This window comes from Myxocyprinus asiaticus, chromosome 1 (genome assembly GCF_019703515.2).
Source record: "Myxocyprinus asiaticus isolate MX2 ecotype Aquarium Trade chromosome 1, UBuf_Myxa_2, whole genome shotgun sequence".
NCBI lineage: Eukaryota > Metazoa > Chordata > Actinopteri > Cypriniformes > Catostomidae > Myxocyprinus > Myxocyprinus asiaticus.
The window spans coordinates 13,650,941-13,658,648 of record NC_059344.1 but is presented as its reverse complement, the minus strand read 5'-3'; the positions used below and the strand labels follow the sequence as shown (position 1 = coordinate 13,658,648).

Here is a 7,708-nt window from a genome sequence, read left to right as displayed (position 1 = left end):
TTCATTCCAAACTTCCTCAGCTGTTTCAGGAAGAAGAGGCGCTGATGAGCCTTCTTCACAACGACTTCAGTGTGGATGGACCATGTGAGTTCCTCAGTGATGTGGACACCCAGGAACTTGAAGCTGCTGACTCTCTCCACTGGTGCTTCATTGATGGTGATGGGACTGTGTTCTCTGTCTTTTCTCCTGAAGTCCACCACAAGCTCCTTTGTCTTACTGACGTTGAGGGAGAGGTTGTGCTCCTGACACCAGTGTGTCAGAGTGTGCACCTCCTCTCTGTAGGCTGTTTCATCATTGTCAGTGATCAGACCTACCACCGACGTGTCATCAGCAAACTTAATGATGGCATTGGAGGTATGTGTTGCCACACAGTCATGTGTGTACAGAGAATACAAGAGTGGGCTGAGAACACAGCCCTGCGGGGCTCTAGTGTTGAGGGTCAGTGATGAGGAGATGTTGCTGCCTATTCTAACCACCTGGCGTCTGCTTGACAGGAAGTCCAGGATCCAGCTGCACAGCGAGCTGTTTAAGCCCAGAGCCCAGAGTTTCTCATCTAGCTTGGAGGGCACTATGGTGTTGAATGCTGAGCTGTAGTCTACAAACAGCATTCTCACATAAGTGTTCTTTTTTTTCCAGGTGGGAGAGAGCAGTGTGTATTGTAGATGCAATGGCATCATCAGTGGAGTGGTTGTTGCGGTAAGCAAACTGCAATGGGTCCAGTGATGGAGGCAGCACAGAGCAGATATAGTCTCTGATTAGTCTCTCAAAGCATTTGCTGATGATGGGGGTCAAAGCAACAGGACGCCAGTCATTTAAACAAGTTATTTTTGATTGTTTTGGAACAGGCACAATGGTGGATGTTTTAAAGCATGTGGGGACTACAGACAAAGAGAGGGAAAGGTTGAAAATGTCCGTAAAAACACCAGCCAGCTGGTTCGCGCACGCTCTGATGACGTGGCCCGGAATGCCGTCTGGGCCTGCGGCTTTGCGGATATTCACCTGTCGGAAGGATCGGGTTACATCCGCTACAGAGACGGAGAGTGAACTAACCTCTGTAGCTTCAGCCGCGAGAGCTCTCTCCGTGAGGGCGGTGTTATTTCCCTCAAAACGAGCATAAAAAGTATTTAGCTCATCCGGGAGAGAGGCAGCGGTGTTCATGGCGGAGTTTTTATTCCCTTTAAAGTCCGTGATGATGTTAATTCCCTGCCACATGCTTCTAGAGTTGGTGGTGTTAAACTGTCTTTCAATCTTGCTCCTGTACTGGCGTTTTGTGGTTCTGATAGTTTTTCGGAGGGCATAACTGGCTTGTTTATGTTCCTCCGTGTTCCCGGAATTAAAAGCGGAGGTCCGCACATTAAGTGCCACGCGAACATCGCTATTAATCCAAGGTTTCTGATTCGGATAGATCCGTACTGTTCTGGTCGGAACCACGTCCTCTACGCATGTTCTGATGAAGCACATTACGCTATCAGCGTAAAGCTCAATGTCCTCATCAGAGGCGGACCGGAACATCTCCCAGTCCATGTGATCAAAACAGTCTTGTAGCGTAGAGTCTGATTGGTCCGACCAGCACTGGATCATTCTGAGGGTGGGTGCTTCCTGTTTCAATTTCTGCCTGTAAGCGGGCAGAAGCAGAATGGAAGAGTGGTCCGATTTGCCAAATGGTGGGCGGGGGAGGGATTTGTAGCCATCCCGGAAGGGAGAGTAGCAATGGTCCAAAACCCGGTCCCCTCGTGTGTTGAAACTAATGTGCTGGTGATATTTTGGTGCGACTGATTTTAAACTGGCTTTATTAAAGTCCCCGGTCACAATGAACGCGGCCTCAGGGTGCGCGGTTTCCTGCTCACTTATACTCCCATACAGTTCCTTGAGTGCCCGGTCTGTGTCGGCTTGTGGGGGAATGTACACAGCAGTGATAATGACTGCTGTGAATTCCCTCGGTAGCCAGAATGGTCGACACAGAAGCATAAGAAATTCCAGATCAGGAGAGCAGAAAGACTTGATAGAATGAACGTTCCTCTGATCACACCAGGATTTGTTGATCATAATACATACACCACCTCCTCTAGTTTTACCTGAGAGGTCTTTCACTCTGTCCGCTCGGTGCACGGAGAACCCCGTGGGTTCAATTGCTGAGTCTGGAATCTCCGCAGACATCCAAGTTTCCGTAAGGCAGATAATGCAGCAGTCCCTTGTATCTCGTTGGAAAGAGATCCACGCTTTAAGCTCGCAGAGCTTGTTATCCAGAGACTGAACATTTGCCAGAAGAATAGTGGGTAGCGGGGGTCGATTTGCGTGGCATCTTACTCCGATGAGAACGCCGGCTCTGTTTCCCCTTTTCCTTTTGCGTTTCCGCGGCTGTGCTGCCCAGACAAAGGGCTCCGCTTGCGTGTTTATAAACAGCGGGTCGGCATTGAGGAATGTGAAGTCCGGTTTACGGTGTGAAATTGCTGAACCAATGTCCAAAAGTGTTTGTCTGTCGTAGACAATAAGGCAGACAACATCCAAGACAAAAAACATAAGAATTGTGAACAAAACAAACAAAACATTACTATGTTGTGTCAGAGCTCGCAACGCAGCAGCCATACTCGGCGCCATCTTGAGTCGATCTCAGCAAGGTACTCTGAGGTCCAAATAGCCACCTTGCATTAATTTGCACACAGGAAGTAAAATTCATGTGTTTTGGGTCCAAGGTTTTTTAACTTAACCACCATGAACCACATAGATGAAAATGTACTAAATTTTATTGACAGTGGTAAAAATCCTTTTGTTGGACTAGAAGCATATTCACCACTCTAAACTATACCCTCAGAGTGTGTAGCATTCAGCACATTTCTTGTCTTTTAGTTTAAACCATTTTATAATTTTTATATAAGTACAACAAATGACATTAACCTAGGGTAGTTCAAAGGGTATGACAGCAGAGGTATTTGTTATATATATATATATATATATATATATATATATATATATATATATATATATATATATATATATATATATATATATATATATATATATATATATATATATATATATATAGTTGTTTGGTACTAAAATCAAGTGTTGTGAATTCTTTAGTGGTAAGGTACAAATTAAATTGATCACAGTTTTGTGGGGACATGCATTCCAACATTTGATACCTTTAATGAATATACATCATATAAAGATTTACATGATTTGCATGGAAATTGCCATACATTGGAAAATGTAGAAAATCCAAATCACATTAATACTGCAATTTCTCCAAAGGGTAGATGTAAGTTCTCATATCAAACAAATAAGAACCGATAAAAGTACCTCTGGCAGTATATAAACGTATACATTTATGGATTTGGCTTTTATTTAGAGCAATGCATTTAAGGTAAATTTTCATTAGCATGCGTTTCCTGGGAATAAAACCCATGATCTTTTTTCCATTAAAAATGTATGTATATGTAATGTTAATTAATTATTAATACATGCTGTAAAAGTATTGTTCATTGTTAACTACTGTGTAAACTATATGAATACAACCTTATTGTAAAGTGCTACCGATCTTATTTATAAACAGAGGTATAAAGTATATTATTTACACTTAAAGAGAATCCTTAATGTTGTTATTTAGTGTTATGGCAACCAGTCGAAGATAAAACCAGAGGACTGTGTACTAACACAATTGTAGGAAATTACTTGTACATCAGCAGTTCAAGAATATTGAGGAAGATCGGGATCACTAAACTTTTATTAGGTGGCAACACTTTAATATGTGCTATAGACTTCCACCTACTCACAATTGTTCTCCAACAATTGTCAACAGACTTTGTTATTATTAGTAATTTGAATCCTCTCCCTAATCTGGCCGGAAAAATATGCAGCATACTTCTGGCTGTAAACATTTCCATCTAGACTGTTTCTCTCTGATATTCTGGCAAATCAGCAAGAGAATGATTTGCTGAAATGGTTTATTGTGTCTTGTTGGCAAAACACATAGCATATGACATATGAAGAGAATACAGCTGGAGATATTTGGGAGGTCATTTTGCAAAACATTTTGATACCTTTTAATCCACAAGTAATGGCCTCACAACTGTGTGGCATATGGAGAACAGATTAATTGAATTTCTACCAATTTCAAAGCTCTGCCGACAGGTAGATTTTGTCTTTGTTTGAGACATTGCTCAGACTTAGGGTCAGAGGTGTAACTACAGGGAGGGCAGTGTGGGAAACCACCCTAGGGCCCGGGGTGAGAGGGGGCCTGTGAAGGTTGACCAAAAGGAACCAGAAACATTACTGCGGGGCCATCGGGTGTTTAAAAATGACAGAAGCCCCCCAAGGAGGGAGCCCGACAGATTCTTTGCACTGGGGCCCGTTAGATCCAAGTTATGCCACTGCTTAGAGTTAAGGATTTGAACAAAGCCCTATTTGTTATAAATAAACTACAATGTGTACCGGACATGAATGATACCTAAAATTGTGCCACCTATTGAGAAGAGGTGTGCTATTACTTTTCTACGTGATCAGACTTTTGTATAAGGGAAAATATCTCTTAAACTTATATTGAACAATGGACCCGAGCCATATCTATGCACCTATACACTTAGGGATGCGCTCATTTTGCCTAGCAACTCCCTAGCAACACCTTAGCAACTGCTTGGTGATGTAAAGGCACCCACCCACAACATAATGATCTCTTTACAGGAATATCACTTTCTCCTAGACACTAATGCGATTAAATGGAGAACAAATGGAGAGTTTTGCTCATGTCTCTTAGAAAAGATCTTTGTATTCTCATATGTGTCTCCACTACAGATTCTGAAATGATTTCAACAGTATCTCAGACTCTGCATTTAAATATGAACTAAAACATTTCTCATCAAATTCTTCCAAGATCAAATTATCTGTGCTTTGCTATTGACATTGATTTTATAGCTCTAATCACTTACTATATGTCAACAATTGTCTTGTTTGCTTTGAGACAAAGTTGATACTTTAATGAAACATAACTGAGAGTCTCCTGAGCTAAGAAGCTCTGTGATCATTGTAGATTGCGTACAAGTGTAAGTTAGATTTCTATTTGAGCAAAATAAAATTCTTCAGTATCCCCTAAAACCTCTCTAAAAGTTGTTACAAAGAAATCTACTTGTGTGTGCGTGTGTGGGTGTGCATGTGTGTAAGAAAACCAGAGATTCGGCTTGCCCCTCCTCCCAAATGGGACGGAGTGTGTGTGGGAGAGAGTGTGTTTCCCATTAGCCTCATCATCTACGCTTATACTCCTACTTTCCTATGGATACCTGGTATGTGCAATTTTTACTCTCGTCTGTTCTTCTTAGTCAAGCATGTGTTAGCTATGCTGATGTGACTAAAGAAATTAGTATTTTGTCTAAAGAAAAACTTGTGATTTCTATTTCTTCATTGCTGCTTAACTCTCCAGAGTTATGGTTAATGGATGAGATGTCACTTTTTTTTTCTTTTTGGTTTGGACAGCAGTATGGGTGTTTCATATTTGAGAGGGTCACAGAGAATGTGTCTATGTATATTTAGGTACCTCAAATGACTTCCAGGTGAAGATAGTTTTAGACATAAGTTTGAGATAGTTTGCTTCCAGGATAAAAACAAATGTTTTAAACTCTCAGATTTTATAAGACAAAATGCCAGCTAAAGCTTTTAAATTTTAATGCTGAAAGATCAAAGTATGTGACTAGAGGACACTGTAAAACATCTTAACACAATAAGATTGAAAACATGTTTTATTGCTGCAATAATCTTTTAAGTAAAATCAAAGTGGTCCCAAAGTTACAGCCTGTGATAAGTCCATTTTACTTCTTCATCCACTTTGAACTGAATTACTGAAAAAAGTAATTTATTCATAAATAAGTGTTAAAGGTGCACTCAGCTATTTTTTCTTCATTAAAAACATTTTACTCCTAAAAACATGAATTGTAATTTTGAAATGATATATATATATATATATATATATATATATCACCCCTTTTTGGAGCTTTGCCTGCAGCTAAATCCTTCTCCGTTTTCCAGGAGTAATGTCCACGAAGGGTGCCAAAAGTGAGTTGTGACGCAAGTTGGCTATAATACAGTGAAGAGAAATGCATATTTTATAAACTGTTCACAATGGACAGGGGTCAGCATGCGCAGCAAGCTGCGATGCACTGTGTGTTCTGACACCTTTCTAGCATATCCAGCATTAAGTTTTTCATCAATTTCTGCTACAGTAGCTCTTCTGTGGGATCGGACCAGACGGGCTAGCCTTCGCTCCCCACATGCCTTAACGAGCCTTGGGTGCCCATGACCCTGTCGCTGGTTCACCGGTTGTCCTTTTTTTGACCACTTTTGGTAGGTACTAACCACTGCATACCAGGAACACCCCAAAATACCTGCCGTTTTGGAGCAGGCACCCAGTCATCTAGCCATCACAATTTCGCTCTTGTCAAAGTCGTTCAGATCCTTACGCTTGCCCATTTTTTTTCTCCTTCCAACACATGAAATTCAAGAACTGACTGTTCACTTGCTGTCTAACATATCTCACCCCTTGACAGGTGCCTTTGTAACGAGATAATAAATGTTATTCACTTCACCTGTCAGTGGTTTTAATGTTGTGGCTGATATATGTGTACATCTCCACTGCAATAATTAAATTGTATTAATCATAAATATCGTCCATCAGTCACCCCTTTCTCTAGTTATCAGCATCTGCCACTGAAAAACCCTTATCAGTTGACCACTACTGTGTATCTGACCATTTACGTAGAAGTGTTGAATTTTTAAAGACATAAGGATCTTAAAATGCAGTGATTCTCCAAGAAGCCAAGAAGGTAACATTTTCAACAATCAAGGTTATTAATCAAATTTGTATTGTGTGTCACTCATACTGAGTAATAGAATGTATTTCATATTTTTCGTGGCAGAGCTTGTCATGATGATTATGTTTTCACTGCCTCCTTATGCGACCACTACACTTCTTCTTCTTCTTCTTTTTTTTTTTTTTCAGAGTGAAAACATCTGTAAGTTGAACTTTCACATAGATATCCCACCCCCAAGTGGAAAGATTAGGCCTATTCTTTACAAAAAAAAGTCGGCTCAGTGTATACGTTGGTTTGCAGAAGAGAGAATTTGCCCAAGCCTGGTTTCTCAGATTGGATGAGAAGTAGACCTCATATGCATGCCTGATGTAATCATCCATCTGAACATCCAGATTAATAATATGACAATATGTAACTTTTTTTTTTTTTAACTAAAGCTCAATTATGTATGCATAATGGTTATATTAAATGGATAGTTCACCCCAAAATGATAATTTTCTCATCATTTACTCACTCTTATGCAGTTTCAAACTCGTATGACATTCTTTCTCTGCAGAACACAAACAAAGATATTTTAATGAAGTTATGATGTGAATATATACATACAATGCAAGTGTGTATGGTCCAAAACTTCCAAGCTCCAAAAAGGACATAAAGGCAGAATAAAGCTAATCCATTAGGGTTAGGAGTAGCCTATATTAATGTAAATACTGAAGTTTTGCTGAAAAATGGATGCATTGTTCACGTCACATACATTCATCATTGTTTTGTATGCAGACAATTGCAGTTACATCTTCTAGTGCCACTAGGAGCACTTCTGACATTTGGAAAGCATCTTTTTATAAGAGACAATACAATCAACTTTCTGTCGCTGATTTTCCTGTGAAATCATTCTGAAATGTTCTACCCAG

At 40.1% G+C, this 7,708-nt stretch overlaps 1 protein-coding gene across 1 annotated transcript in view; it reads left to right on the top strand.

Annotated features, from left to right (window-relative positions):
- The first annotated feature begins 5,208 nt into the window (after positions 1 to 5,208).
- LOC127444766 (aminopeptidase Ey-like) overlaps positions 5,209 to 7,708 on the top strand; it is a 45,221-nt gene continuing 42,721 nt past the window's right edge. Inside the window, exon 1 of the mRNA XM_051704320.1 lies at positions 5,209 to 5,276. The gene's annotated coding sequence lies outside the window, so the exon portion shown is untranslated. The remainder of the gene's footprint in view (positions 5,277 to 7,708) is intronic.